Source organism: Syngnathus leptorhynchus, chromosome 1, assembly GCF_054491065.1.
Source record: "Syngnathus leptorhynchus isolate UIUO chromosome 1, UIUO_Slep, whole genome shotgun sequence".
Classification (NCBI taxonomy): domain Eukaryota; kingdom Metazoa; phylum Chordata; class Actinopteri; order Syngnathiformes; family Syngnathidae; genus Syngnathus; species Syngnathus leptorhynchus.
In genome coordinates, this window is record NC_141195.1 from 3,262,419 (window position 1) to 3,278,312 (window position 15,894).

Here is a 15,894-nt window from a genome sequence, read left to right on the forward strand (position 1 = left end):
GCTTTTCGGATAGAGGTCGGACGGTGTGTGTGGACGGCTTCCCGTGGTGCCGCCGCTATCAAGCCGGAGGGTTTGAGAAACGACATTCGCGGAAGGACCGGCGCGGCCGGCGGACGCTCGCACGCGCGGCGCCCGACACTCAGCCGCTCGCTCGGCCTCCGTGGATCGTGGCTAGGTGGGATGGATGCCAAACCGGGTCGTCTCGGTCTCGCCGCAGTACGGTCGCGCCGGGGCCTGCGGGGCGGCGCGGGGAGCGCACGCTCACGCGGCGGCCGGGGCGCTAGAGTGCGACCCGCAGTGGGTAGGAACCGTCCACCCGACGTCGGACGAGCCGAGGCCGATGGGGGCCCTACCAAGGCGGGTCATGAGTGCCAGTCGGTCAGTTGGGTGAGGGGGTACTCGGAGGCCCGCCGGGAGCAGACGGGCGACCGGGGATGGGGGGCGTACGCGGGCGGGCACCGGGAGAAAACGGCCCGTCCGGGGTCGAATCTCGGCCTGTGTTTAAGGAGCCGGCCGGGCATCACGCTCCTTCCTTGGATGGACAACATTCGCAGTTGACACTTTGTGTCATTTTATCCGAGCGGGCGGGCGCCGCGAGGCGGACCGTCCGGGGCGACTCTCGGCCTGTGTTTAAGGAGCCGGCCGGGCATCACGCTCCTTCCTTGGATGGACAACATTCGCAGTTGACACTTTGTGTCATTTTATCCGAGCAGACGGGCGCCGCGAGGCGGACCGTCCGGGGCGACTCTCGGCCTGTGTTTAAGGAGCCGGCCGGGCATCACGCTCCTTCCTTGGATGGACAACATTCGTAGTTGACACTTTGTGTCATTTTATCCGAGCGGGCGGGCGCCGCGAGGCGGACCGTCCGGGGCGACTCTCGGCCTGTGTTTAAGGAGCCGGCCGGGCATCACGCTCCTTCCTTGGATGGACAACATTCGCAGTTGACACTTTGTGTCATTTTATCCGAGCGGACGGGCGCCGCGAGGCGGACCGTCCGGGGCGACTCTCGGCCTGTGTTTAAGGAGCCGGCCGGGCATCACGCTCCTTCCTTGGATGGACAACATTCGCAGTTGACACTTTGTGTCATTTTGTTCGGCCTGTGTTTAAGGAGGCGGCCGTCCTCCACTCGGTCCGTGTTTAAGGAGCAACACTCGCGCTCCGGTTCGGCCTGTGTTTAAGGAGGCGGCCGTCCTCCCCTTGGTCTGTGTTAAGGGCGACACTCGGTCCGTGTTTAAGGAGCCTGGCCCTCGCGCTCCGGTTCGGCCTGTATTTAGGGAGGCGGCCGTCCTCCGCTTGGTCTGTGTTAAGGGCGACACTCGGTCCGTGTTTAAGGAGCCTGGCCCTGACGCTCCTCTCCGGCCTGTGTTTAAGGAGGCGGCCGTCCTCCCCTTGGTCTGTGTTAAGGGCGACACTCGGTCCGTGTTTAAGGAGCCTGGCCCTCGCGCTCCGGTTCGGCCTGTATTTAGGGAGGCGGCCGTCCTCCGCTTGGTCTGTGTTAAGGGCGACACTCGGTCCGTGTTTAAGGAGCCTGGCCCTGACGCTCCTCTCCGGCCTGTGTTTAAGGAGGCGGCCGTCCTCCCCTTGGTCTGTGTTAAGGGCGACACTCGGTCCGTGTTTAAGGAGCGGCCCTCGCGCTCCGGTTCGGCCTGTATTTAGGGAGGCGGCCGTCCTCCGCTTGGTCTGTGTTAAGGGCGACACTCGGTCCGTGTTTAAGGAGCCGGCCCTGACGCTCCTCTTCGGCCTGTGTTTAAGGAGGCGGCCGTCCTCCACTTCCTTCCATGCACCACCACATTCGCAGTTGACACTTTGCCATTTTTTCAGAGAGGTGACACTTAGTCGTTTTTTCGAAAGTTGACACTTAGTCGTTTTTTCGAAAGTTGACACTTTGCCGTTTTTTCAGAGAGGTGACACTTTGTCGTTTTTTCGAAAGTTGACACTTAGCCGTTTTTTCGAAAGTTGACACTTAGCCGTTTTTTCGAAAGTTGACACTTAGTCACTTTTTCGCCACAGTGACACCTCCAGCGCGTGCCACGGCGCTTTTCAGGTCTTCTATCCGACCTTGTGCTGTCGAGGACGGCGTGTCCGACGCCGTGGGGAGACCAGCACCATCTCCTCCATACTCGTAAACGAGGTGCTTTGGAAAACGGGGGGAAAGTCGATGAGTACACTGACTACTGGGACCATTTCATTGTACTCTGGCGCACCTGAAGACCAAAAAAGGTACTGCACCTTAGCCCGGGTACCTCACCCCCTGGTACCTCGAGGAGAACTTAGAAAAATTTCGACAAATTTTTGGTGAGCTCCAGGGAGAGAGGCTGATTTTTCGCTTTTTGAGGCCGACCGCCGAACCGGCGCGGGGCGGACTCACAAGCCCCGCAGAGCCGTGGGCACTTAGTCGTTTTTTCAGAGAGGCGACACTTAGTCGTTTTTTCAGAGGCGACACTTAGTCGTTTTTTCGAAAGTTGACACTTAGCCGTTTTTTCGAAAGTCGACACTTAGCCGTTTTTTTGGAAAGTTGACACTTAGTCGTTTTTTCGAAAGTTGACACTTAGTCGTTTTTTCGCCACAATTGGCTCTGAGCTCCAGGGGGAGAGCCTGGTTTTGCCTTATTTCAGGCCGGCTGGGGAACCGGCGCGGGTCGGATGCACGAGCCCGGTAGAGCCGTGGGCACTTAGAAAATTTTCGCCGATTAAGCTGGGACCTCCAGGCGGAGACCGGCATTCCTCGTCCTCGGGGTTCGACCCAGGAACCGGCGCTGGGCAGACGCCGTAGCCACGCAGAGCCGTGGGCACTTAGAAAATATTCGCCAAGTTGGCTCTGAGCTCCAGGCGGAGAGGCTGGTTTTGCCTTATTTCAGGCCGGCTGGGGAACCGGCGCGGGTCGGATGCACGAGCCCGCAGAGCCGTGGGCACTTTGCCATTTTCTCAGAGTCGACACTTAGTCGTTTTTTCAGAGAGGCGACACTCTGTCGTTTTTTCGAAAGTTGACACTTTGCCGTTTTTTCAGAGAGGCGACACTTAGCCGTTTTTTTCGAAAGTTGACACTTAGCCGTTTTTTCGAAAGTCGACACTTAGCCGTTTTTTCAGAGATGTGACACTTTGCCGTTTTTTCGAAAGTTGACACTTAGCCGTTTTTTCGAAAGTCGACACTTAGCCGTTTTTTCAGAGATGTGACACTTTGCCGTTTTTTCGAAAGTTGACACTTAGCCGTTTTTTCGAAAGTTGACACTTAGTCGTTTTTTCAGAGATGTGACACTTAGAAACTTTTTGCCAAGTTGGCTGTGAGCTCCAGGAGGAGACCGTTATTTTTCGTCATTCGAGGCCGACTGCGGAACCGGCGCTGAGCGGACGCCAAAGCTCGGCAGGGCCGTGGGCACTTAGAAACTTTTTGCCAAGTTGGCTGTGAGCTCCAGGAGGAGACCGTTATTTTTCGTCATTCGAGGCCGACTGCGGAACCGGCGCTGGGCGGACGCCAAAGCTCGGCAGGGCCGTGGGCACTTAGAAACTTTTTGCCAAGTTGGCTGTGAGCTCCAGGAGGAGACCGTTATTTTTCGTCATTCGAGGCCGACTGCGGAACCGGCGCTGAGCGGACGCCAAAGCTCGGCAGGGCCGTGGGCACTTAGAAACTTTTTGCCAAGTTGGCTGTGAGCTCCAGGAGGAGACCGTTATTTTTCGTCATTCGAGGCCGACTGCGGAACCGGCGCTGGGCGGACGCCAAAGCTCGGCAGGGCCGTGGGCACTTAGAAACTTTTTGCCAAGTTGGCTGTGAGCTCCAGGAGGAGACCGTTATTTTTCGTCATTCGAGGCCGACTGCGGAACCGGCGCTGGGCGGACGCCAAAGCTCAGCAGGGCCGTGGGCACTTAGAAACTTTTTGCCAAGTTGGCTGTGAGCTCCAGGAGGAGACCGTTATTTTTCGTCATTCGAGGCCGACTGCGGAACCGGCGCTGGGCGGACGCCAAAGCTCAGCAGGGCCGTGGGCACTTAGAAACTTTTTGCCAAGTTGGCTGTGAGCTCCAGGAGGAGACCGTTATTTTTCGTCATTCTAGGCCGGCTGCAGAACCGGCGCGGCTCGGATGCACGAGCCCGCAGAGCCGTGGGCACTTTGCCACTTTTTCGCCACAATTGGCTGTGAGCTCCAGGAGGAGACCGTTATTTTTCGTCATTCTAGGCCGGTTGCAGAACCGGCGCGGCTCGGATGCACGAGCCCGCAGAGCCGTGGGCACTTAGAAAATTTTCAGAGAGGCGACACTTTGCCATTTTTTCAGAGAGGTGACACTTAGTCGTTTTTTCGAAAGTTGACACTTAGCCGTTTTTTCGAAAGTTGACACTTAGTCGTTTTTTCGAAAGTTGACACTTAGTCGTTTTTTCGCCACAGTGCCCACCTCCAGCGCGTGCCACGGCGCTTTCCAGGTCTTCTATCCGACCTTGTGCTGTCGAGGACGGCGTGTCCGACGCCGTGGGGAGACCAGCACCATCTCCTCCATACTCGTAAAGGAGGTGCTTTGGAAAACGGGGGGAAAGTCGATGAGTACACTGACTACTGGGACCATTTCATTGTACTCTGGCGCACCTGAAGACCAAAAAAGGTACTGCATCTTAGCCCGGGTACCTCACCCCCTGGTACCTCGAGGAGAACTTAGAAAAATTTCGACAAATTTTTGGTGAGCTCCAGGGAGAGAGGCTGATTTTTCGCTTTTTGAGGCCGACTGCCGAACCGGCGCGGGGCGGACTCACAAGCCCCGCAGAGCCGTGGGCACTTAGTCGTTTTTTCAGAGAGGCGACACTTAGTCGTTTTTTCGAAAGTCGACACTTAGCCGTTTTTTCGAAAGTTGACACTTAGCCGTTTTTTCGAAAGTTGACACTTAGTCGTTTTTTCGCCACAATTGGCTCTGAGCTCCAGGGGGAGAGGCTGGTTTTGCCTTATTTCAGGCCGGCTGGGGAACCGGCGCGGGTCGGATGCACGAGCCCGCAGAGCCGTGGGCACTTTGCCGTTTTTTCAGAGAGGCGACCCTTAGTCGTTTTTTCAGAGAGGCGACACTTAGTCGTTTTTTCAGAGAGGCGACACTTAGCCGTTTTTTCAGAGAGGCGACACTTAGTCGTTTTTTCGAAAGTTGACACTTAGCCGTTTTTTCGAAAGTTGACACTTAGCCGTTTTTTCGAAAGTCGACACTTAGCCGTTTTTTTCGAAAGTTGACAGTCGTTTTTTCGCCGATTTTGCTGGGACCTCCAGGCGAGGACCGGCGTTTTTCGTCTTCCGGGTCCGACCCGGGAACCAGCACCGAGCGGACACATTCGCTCGCAAGTGCCGTTGGCACTTAGAAAATTTTTCGTTTGTCATGAGCTCCGGGCGGAGACCGGCGTTTTTCGTCTTCCGGGTTCGACCCGGGAACCAGCGCCGAGCGGACACATTCGCTCGCAAGTGCCGTTGGCACTTAGAAAATTTTTCGTTTGTCATGAGCTCCGGGCGGAGACCGGCATTTTTCGTCATTCGAGGCCGACGGGGGAACCAGCCGGAGCGGACACGTTTGCTCGGAAGAGCCGTTGGCACTTAGAAAAAATTCCGTGTCTCGTGAGCTCCAGGGGGGACAGGCTGGTTTTATTCATCCGTAGCCGACATGGGAACCAGCGCGGAGCGGATTGGTGTTGCGCTGGCATATACCTCATCTCTCTCAGGAGTCCCCCCCTTATACGTGCCGATTGTGTTTTGGAAAACGGGGGGTAACTGGATGAGTACACTGACTAGGGGGACCAGTACACTAGCGAGTGGGACCAGTACACTGACTAGTGGGACCAACACACTATGAGCGCCTGGTACCTAAAATGGAAGTATAGAGGCCGACTTTCGGGCAAGATCACGCCGTGTTAGGCTTCCAGGACCTCGGCTAAGCAATTTTAACGGGTCGCCCGGTTCTTTTTTGATCCAGCCCGGTTCTTTTTTTATCCAGCCCGGTTCTTTTTACACTTCCAGCTGGAGCTCGGGAGCGGCTTTTTGCACAAGATCACGCCGTGTTAGGCTTCCAGGACCTCGGCTAAGCAATTTTAACGGGCCGCCCGGTTCTTTTTTGATCCAGCCCGGTTCTTTTTTTTATCCAGCCTGGTTCTTTTTACACTTCCAGCTGGAGCTCGGGAGCGGCTTTTTGCACAAGATCACGCCGGGTTAGGCTTCCAGGACCTCGGCTAAGCAATTTTAACGGGTCGCCCGGTTCTTTTTTTTTATCCAGCCCGGTTCTTTTTTTTATCCAGCCCGGTTCTTTTTACACTTCCAGCTGGAGCTCGGGAGCGGCTTTTTGCACAAGATCACGCCGTGTTAGGCTTCCAGGACCTCGGCTAAGCAATTTTAACGGGTCGCCCGGTTCTTTTTTGATCCAGCCCGGTTCTTTTTTTATCCAGCCCGGTTCTTTTTACACTTCCAGCTGGAGCTCGGGAGCGGCTTTTTGCACAAGATCACGCCGTGTTAGGCTTCCAGGACCTCGGCTAAGCAATTTTAACGGGTCGCCCGGTTCTTTTTTGATCCAGCCCGGTTCTTTTTTTTATCCAGCCCGGTTCTTTTTACACTTCCAGCTGGAGCTCGGGAGCGGCTTTTTGCACAAGATCACGCCGGGTTAGGCTTCCAGGACCTCGGCTAAGCAATTTTAACGGGCCGCCCGGTTCTTTTTTTTATCCAGCCCGGTTCTTTTTACACTTCCAGCTGGAGCTCGGGAGCGGCTTTTTGCACAAGATCACGCCGGGTTAGGCTTCCAGGACCTCGGCTAAGCAATTTTAACGGGTCGCCCGGTTCTTTTTTGATCCAGCCCGGTTCTTTTTTTATCCAGCCCGGTTCTTTTTACACTTCCAGCTGGAGCTCGGGAGCGGCTTTTTGCACAAGATCACGCCGTGTTAGGCTTCCAGGACCTCGGCTAAGCAATTTTAACGGGTCGCCCGGTTCTTTTTTGATCCAGCCCGGTTCTTTTTTTTATCCAGCCCGGTTCTTTTCACACTTCCAGCTGGAGCTCGGCAGCGGCTATTTGCACAAGATCACGCCGGGTTAGGCTTCCAGGACCTCGGCTAAGCAATTTTAACGGGTCGCCCGGTTCTTTTTTGATCCAGCCCGGTTCTTTTTTTTTATCCAGCCCGGTTCTTTTTACACTTCCAGCTGGAGCTCGGGAGCGGCTTTTTGCACAAGATCACGCCGGGTTAGGCTTCCAGGACCTCGGCTAAGCAATTTTAACGGGCCGCCCGGTTCTTTTTTTTATCCAGCCCGGTTCTTTTTACACTTCCAGCTGGAGCTCGGGAGCGGCTTTTTGCACAAGATCACGCCGGGTTAGGCTTCCAGGACCTCGGCTAAGCAATTTTAACGGGTCGCCCGGTTCTTTTTTGATCCAGCCCGGTTCTTTTTTTATCCAGCCCGGTTCTTTTTACACTTCCAGCTGGAGCTCGGGAGCGGCTTTTTGCACAAGATCACGCCGTGTTAGGCTTCCAGGACCTCGGCTAAGCAATTTTAACGGGTCGCCCGGTTCTTTTTTGATCCAGCCCGGTTCTTTTTTTTATCCAGCCCGGTTCTTTTTACACTTCCAGCTGGAGCTCGGGAGCGGCTTTTTGCACAAGATCACGCCGGGTTAGGCTTCCAGGACCTCGGCTAAGCAATTTTAACGGGCCGCCCGGTTCTTTTTTTTATCCAGCCCGGTTCTTTTTACACTTCCAGCTGGAGCTCGGGAGCGGCTTTTTGCACAAGATCACGCCGGGTTAGGCTTCCAGGACCTCGGCTAAGCAATTTTAACGGGTCGCCCGGTTCTTTTTTGATCCAGCCCGGTTCTTTTTTTATCCAGCCCGGTTCTTTTTACACTTCCAGCTGGAGCTCGGGAGCGGCTTTTTGCACAAGATCACGCCGTGTTAGGCTTCCAGGACCTCGGCTAAGCAATTTTAACGGGTCGCCCGGTTCTTTTTTGATCCAGCCCGGTTCTTTTTTTTATCCAGCCCGGTTCTTTTCACACTTCCAGCTGGAGCTCGGCAGCGGCTATTTGCACAAGATCACGCCGGGTTAGGCTTCCAGGACCTCGGCTAAGCAATTTTAACGGGTCGCCCGGTTCTTTTTTGATCCAGCCCGGTTCTTTTTTTTTATCCAGCCCGGTTCTTTTTACACTTCCAGCTGGAGCTCGGGAGCGGCTTTTTGCACAAGATCACGCCGGGTTAGGCTTCCAGGACCTCGGCTAAGCAATTTTAACGGGCCGCCCGGTTCTTTTTTTTATCCAGCCCGGTTCTTTTTACACTTCCAGCTGGAGCTCGGGAGCGGCTTTTTGCACAAGATCACGCCGGGTTAGGCTTCCAGGACCTCGGCTAAGCAATTTTAACGGGTCGCCCGGTTCTTTTTTTGATCCAGCCCGGTTCTTTTTTTATCCAGCCCGGTTCTTTTTACACTTCCAGCTGGAGCTCGGGAGCGGCTTTTTGCACAAGATCACGCCGTGTTAGGCTTCCAGGACCTCGGCTAAGCAATTTTAACGGGTCGCCCGGTTCTTTTTTGATCCAGCCCGGTTCTTTTTTTTATCCAGCCCGGTTCTTTTCACACTTCCAGCTGGAGCTCGGCAGCGGCTATTTGCACAAGATCACGCCGGGTTAGGCTTCCAGGACCTCGGCTAAGCAATTTTAACGGGCCGCCCGGTTCTTTTTTTTATCCAGCCCGGTTCTTTTTACACTTCCAGCTGGAGCTCGGGAGCGGCTTTTTGCACAAGATCACGCCGTGTTAGGCTTCCAGGACCTCGGCTAAGCAATTTTAACGGGCCGCCCGGTTCTTTTTTTTATCCAGCCCGGTTCTTTTTTTATCCAGCCCGGTTCTTTTTACACTTCCAGCTGGAGCTCGGGAGCGGCTTTTTGCACAAGATCACGCCGTGTTAGGCTTCCAGGACCTCGGCTAAGCAATTTTAACGGGTCGCCCGGTTCTTTTTTGATCCAGCCCGGTTCTTTTTTTTATCCAGCCCGGTTCTTTTCACACTTCCAGCTGGAGCTCGGCAGCGGCTATTTGCACAAGATCACGCCGGGTTAGGCTTCCAGGACCTCGGCTAAGCAATTTTAACGGGCCGCCCGGTTCTTTTTTTTATCCAGCCCGGTTCTTTTTACACTTCCAGCTGGAGCTCGGGAGCGGCTTTTTGCACAAGATCACGCCGTGTTAGGCTTCCAGGACCTCGGCTAAGCAATTTTAACGGGCCGCCCGGTTCTTTTTTTTATCCAGCCCGGTTCTTTTTACACTTCCAGCTGGAGCTCGGGAGCGGCTTTTTGCACAAGATCACGCCGTGTTAGGCTTCCAGGACCTCGGCTAAGCAATTTTAACGGGCCGCTCTGGAGGTATGGAGCTATGGAGCCCTGGAGCTCTGGAGGTATGGAGCTATGGTGCTATGGAGCTCTGAAGCCATGGAGCTCTGGTGCTATGGAGCTATGGAGCTCTGGTGCTATGGAGCTATGGAGGTATGGAGCCACCAGCCAGCACCCTCCGTGGCTGGATCAATGGAAGTGTTTTAGGTACCAGGCAGCCAAAGGGCCGAGGCCTCACGCTCGACCACGCCGGCGCAGAGTTCCAGCCGCTCGGATAAGCTCTGTCACTCACCCGCCGCGCAGCCACCGGTAACGGGGAAATGTCGCCGCCTTGTGGACACGCCGTTGTAAATGAATGGGCTTTCGCACTTAGTGCAATTTTCGCCAACTCTCTGACTTAGAGCTATGGAAGTATGGAGCTATGGAGCCACCAGCCACCCAGGCTGGAGCTCTGGAGCTCTGGAGGTATGGAGCTCTGGTGCTATGGAAGTATGGAGCTCTGGTGCTATGGAAGTATGGAGCTATGGAGGTATGGAAGTATGGAGCTATGGAAGTATGGAGCTATGGAGCTCTGGAAGTATGGAGCTATGGAGCTCTGGAGGTATGGAGCCCTGGAGCTATGGAGCCCTGGAGCTATGGAAGTATGGAGCTCTGGTGCTATGGAGCTATGGAGCTCTGGTGCTATGGAGCTATGGAGCTATGGAGCTCTGGAGCTATGGAGCTCTGGAGGTATGGAGCTATGGAGCTATGGAGCTCTGGAGGTATGGAGCTATGGAGCTATGGAAGTATGGAGCTCTGGTGCTATGGAGCTATGGAGCTCTGGTGCTATGGAGCTATGGAGCTCTGGTGCTATGGAGCTATGGAGCTATGGAGCTATGGAGCTCTGGAAGTATGGAGCTCTGGTGCTATGGAGCTATGGAGCTCTGGTGCTATGGAGCTATGGAGCTCTGGTGCTATGGAGCTCTGGTGCTATGGAGCTCTGGTGCTATGGAGCTATGGAGCTCTGGTGCTATGGAGCTCTGGAGGTATGGAGCTCTGGAGGTATGGAGCTCTGGAGGTATGGAGCTATGGAGCCCTGGAGCTCTGGAGGTATGGAGCTATGGTGCTATGGAGCTCTGAAGCCATGGAGCTCTGGTGCTATGGAGCTATGGAGCTCTGGTGCTATGGAGCTATGGAGCTATGGAGCTCTGGAAGTATGGAGCTCTGGTGCTATGGAGCTATGGAGCTCTGGTGCTATGGAGCTATGGAGCTCTGGTGCTATGGAGCTATGGAGCTCTGGTGCTATGGAGCTCTGGTGCTATGGAGCTCTGGTGCTATGGAGCTATGGAGCTCTGGTGCTATGGAGCTATGGAGCTCTGGAGGTATGGAGCTCTGGAGGTAGGGAGCTCTGGAGGTATGGAGCTATGGAGCCCTGGAGCTCTGGAGGTATGGAGCTATGGTGCTATGGAGCTCTGAAGCCATGGAGCTCTGGTGCTATGGAGCTCTGGAGCTCTGGAGGTATGGAGCTCTGGAGGTATGGAGCTATGGAGCCCTGGAGCTCTGGAGGTATGGAGCTATGGTGCTATGGAGCTCTGAAGCCATGGAGCTCTGGTGCTATGGAGCTCTGGAGCTCTGGAGGTATGGAGCTCTGGAGGTATGGAGCTCTGGAGGTATGGAGCTATGGAGCCCTGGAGCTCTGGAGGTATGGAGCTATGGTGCTATGGAGCTCTGAAGCCATGGAGCTCTGGTGCTATGGAGCTCTGGAGGTATGGAGCTCTGGAGGTATGGAGCTCTGGAGGTATGGAGCTATGGAGCCCTGGAGCTCTGGAGGTATGGAGCTATGGTGCTATGGAGCTCTGAAGCCATGGAGCTCTGGTGCTATGGAGCTCTGGAGGTATGGAGCTCTGGAGGTATGGAGCTCTGGAGGTATGGAGCTATGGAGCCCTGGAGCTCTGGAGGTATGGAGCTATGGTGCTATGGAGCTCTGAAGCCATGGAGCTCTGGTGCTATGGAGCTATGGAGCTCTGGTGCTATGGAGCTATGGAGGTATGGAGCCACCAGCCAGCACCCTCCGTGGCTGGATCAATGGAAGTGTTTTAGGTACCAGGCAGCCAAAGGGCCGAGGCCTCACGCTCGACCACGCCGGCGCAGAGTTCCAGCCGCTCGGATAAGCTCTGTCACTCACCCGCCGCGCAGCCACCGGTAACGGGGAAATGTCGCCGCCTTGTGGACACGCCGTTGTAAATGAATGGGCTTTCGCACTTAGTGCAATTTTCGCCAACTCTCTGACTTAGAGCTATGGAAGTATGGAGCTATGGAGCCACCAGCCACCCAGGCTGGAGCTCTGGAGCTCTGGAGGTATGGAGCTCTGGTGCTATGGAAGTATGGAGCTCTGGTGCTATGGAAGTATGGAGCTATGGAGGTATGGAAGTATGGAGCTATGGAAGTATGGAGCTATGGAGCTCTGGAAGTATGGAGCTATGGAGCTCTGGAGGTATGGAGCCCTGGAGCTATGGAGCCCTGGAGCTATGGAAGTATGGAGCTCTGGTGCTATGGAGCTATGGAGCTCTGGTGCTATGGAGCTATGGAGCTATGGAGCTCTGGAGCTATGGAGCTCTGGAGGTATGGAGCTATGGAGCTATGGAGCTCTGGAGGTATGGAGCTATGGAGCTATGGAAGTATGGAGCTCTGGTGCTATGGAGCTATGGAGCTCTGGTGCTATGGAGCTATGGAGCTCTGGTGCTATGGAGCTATGGAGCTATGGAGCTCTGGAAGTATGGAGCTCTGGTGCTATGGAGCTATGGAGCTCTGGTGCTATGGAGCTATGGAGCTCTGGTGCTATGGAGCTCTGGTGCTATGGAGCTCTGGTGCTATGGAGCTATGGAGCTCTGGTGCTATGGAGCTCTGGAGGTATGGAGCTCTGGAGGTATGGAGCTCTGGAGGTATGGAGCTATGGAGCCCTGGAGCTCTGGAGGTATGGAGCTATGGTGCTATGGAGCTCTGAAGCCATGGAGCTCTGGTGCTATGGAGCTATGGAGCTCTGGTGCTATGGAGCTATGGAGCTATGGAGCTCTGGAAGTATGGAGCTCTGGTGCTATGGAGCTATGGAGCTCTGGTGCTATGGAGCTATGGAGCTCTGGTGCTATGGAGCTATGGAGCTCTGGTGCTATGGAGCTCTGGTGCTATGGAGCTCTGGTGCTATGGAGCTATGGAGCTCTGGTGCTATGGAGCTATGGAGCTCTGGAGGTATGGAGCTCTGGAGGTATGGAGCTCTGGAGGTATGGAGCTATGGAGCCCTGGAGCTCTGGAGGTATGGAGCTATGGTGCTATGGAGCTCTGAAGCCATGGAGCTCTGGTGCTATGGAGCTCTGGAGCTCTGGAGGTATGGAGCTCTGGAGGTATGGAGCTATGGAGCCCTGGAGCTCTGGAGGTATGGAGCTATGGTGCTATGGAGCTCTGAAGCCATGGAGCTCTGGTGCTATGGAGCTCTGGAGCTCTGGAGGTATGGAGCTCTGGAGGTATGGAGCTCTGGAGGTATGGAGCTATGGAGCCCTGGAGCTCTGGAGGTATGGAGCTATGGTGCTATGGAGCTCTGAAGCCATGGAGCTCTGGTGCTATGGAGCTCTGGAGGTATGGAGCTCTGGAGGTATGGAGCTCTGGAGGTATGGAGCTATGGAGCCCTGGAGCTCTGGAGGTATGGAGCTATGGTGCTATGGAGCTCTGAAGCCATGGAGCTCTGGTGCTATGGAGCTCTGGAGCTCTGGAGGTATGGAGCTCTGGAGGTATGGAGCTCTGGAGGTATGGAGCTATGGAGCCCTGGAGCTCTGGAGGTATGGAGCTATGGTGCTATGGAGCTCTGAAGCCATGGAGCTCTGGTGCTATGGAGCTCTGGAGGTATGGAGCTCTGGAGGTATGGAGCTCTGGAGGTATGGAGCTATGGAGCCCTGGAGCTCTGGAGGTATGGAGCTATGGTGCTATGGAGCTCTGAAGCCATGGAGCTCTGGTGCTATGGAGCTATGGAGCTCTGGTGCTATGGAGCTATGGAGGTATGGAGCCACCAGCCAGCACCCTCCGTGGCTGGATCAATGGAAGTGTTTTAGGTACCAGGCAGCCAAAGGGCCGAGGCCTCACGCTCGACCACGCCGGCGCAGAGTTCCAGCCGCTCGGATAAGCTCTGTCACTCACCCGCCGCGCAGCCACCGGTAACGGGGAAATGTCGCCGCCTTGTGGACACGCCGTTGTAAATGAATGGGCTTTCGCACTTAGTGCAATTTTCGCCAACTCTCTGACTTAGAGCTATGGAAGTATGGAGCTATGGAGCCACCAGCCACCCAGGCTGGAGCTCTGGAGCTCTGGAGGTATGGAGCTCTGGTGCTATGGAAGTATGGAGCTCTGGTGCTATGGAAGTATGGAGCTATGGAGGTATGGAAGTATGGAGCTATGGAAGTATGGAGCTATGGAGCTCTGGAAGTATGGAGCTATGGAGCTCTGGAGGTATGGAGCCCTGGAGCTATGGAGCCCTGGAGCTATGGCAGTATGGAGCTCTGGTGCTATGGAGCTATGGAGCTCTGGTGCTATGGAGCTATGGAGCTATGGAGCTCTGGAGCTATGGAGCTCTGGAGGTATGGAGCTATGGAGCTATGGAGCTCTGGAGGTATGGAGCTATGGAGCTATGGAAGTATGGAGCTCTGGTGCTATGGAGCTATGGAGCTCTGGTGCTATGGAGCTATGGAGCTCTGGTGCTATGGAGCTATGGAGCTATGGAGCTCTGGAAGTATGGAGCTCTGGTGCTATGGAGCTATGGAGCTCTGGTGCTATGGAGCTATGGAGCTCTGGTGCTATGGAGCTCTGGTGCTATGGAGCTCTGGTGCTATGGAGCTATGGAGCTCTGGTGCTATGGAGCTATGGAGCTCTGGAGGTATGGAGCTCTGGAGGTATGGAGCTCTGGAGGTATGGAGCTATGGAGCCCTGGAGCTCTGGAGGTATGGAGCTATGGTGCTATGGAGCTCTGAAGCCATGGAGCTCTGGTGCTATGGAGCTCTGGAGCTCTGGAGGTATGGAGCTCTGGAGGTATGGAGCTATGGAGCCCTGGAGCTCTGGAGGTATGGAGCTATGGAGCTCTGAAGCCATGGAGCTCTGGTGCTATGGAGCTCTGGAGCTCTGGAGGTATGGAGCTCTGGAGGTATGGAGCTCTGGAGGTATGGAGCTATGGAGCCCTGGAGCTCTGGAGGTATGGAGCTATGGTGCTATGGAGCTCTGAAGCCATGGAGCTCTGGTGCTATGGAGCTCTGGAGGTATGGAGCTCTGGAGGTATGGAGCTCTGGAGGTATGGAGCTATGGAGCCCTGGAGCTCTGGAGGTATGGAGCTATGGTGCTATGGAGCTCTGAAGCCATGGAGCTCTGGTGCTATGGAGCTCTGGAGGTATGGAGCTCTGGAGGTATGGAGCTCTGGAGGTATGGAGCTATGGAGCCCTGGAGCTCTGGAGGTATGGAGCTATGGTGCTATGGAGCTCTGAAGCCATGGAGCTCTGGTGCTATGGAGCTATGGAGCTCTGGTGCTATGGAGCTATGGAGGTATGGAGCCACCAGCCAGCACCCTCCGTGGCTGGATCAATGGAAGTGTTTTAGGTACCAGGCAGCCAAAGGGCCGAGGCCTCACGCTCGACCACGCCGGCGCAGAGTTCCAGCCGCTCGGATAAGCTCTGTCACTCACCCGCCGCGCAGCCACCGGTAACGGGGAAATGTCGCCGCCTGGCGGACACGCCGTTGTAAATGAATGGGCTTTCGCACTTAGTGCAATTTTCGCCAACTCTCTGACTTAGAGCTATGGAAGTATGGAGCTATGGAGCCACCAGCCACCCAGGCTGGAGCTATGGAGCTCTGGAGGTATGGAGCTCAGGTGCTATGGAAGTATGGAGCTATGGAGCTATGGAAGTATGGAGCTATGGAGCTATGGAGCTCTGGAAGTATGGAGCTATGGAGCTCTGGAGGTATGGAGCTATGGAGCCCTGGAGCTATGGAGCTCTGGTGCTATGGAGGTATGGAGCTCTGGAGGTATGGAGCTCTGGAGGTATGGAGCTATGGAGCTATGGAGCCCTGGAGCTATGGAGCTATGGAGCCCTGGAGCTATGGAGCTATGGAGCCCTGGAGCTATGGAGCTATGGAGCTCTGGTGCTATGGAGCTATGGAGCTCTGGTGCTATGGAGCTATGGAGCTCTGGTGCTATGGAGCTATGGAGCTCTGGTGCTATGGAGCTATGGAGCTCTGGAAGTATGGAGCTATGGAGCTCTGGAGGTATGGAGCTATGGAGCCCTGGAGCTATGGAGCCCTGGAGCTATGGAAGTATGGAGCTCTGGTGCTATGGAGCTATGGAGCTCTGGTGCTATGGAGCTATGGAGCTCTGGAGCTATGGAGCTCTGGAGGTATGGAGCTATGGAGCTATGGAGCTCTGGAGGTATGGAGCTATGGAGCTATGGAAGTATGGAGCTCTGGTGCTATGGAGCTATGGAGCTCTGGTGCTATGGAGCTATGGAGCTCTGGTGCTATGGAGCTATGGAGCTATGGAGCTCTGGAAGTATGGAGCTCTGGTGCTATGGAGCTATGGAGCTCTGGTGCTATGGAGCTATGGAGCTC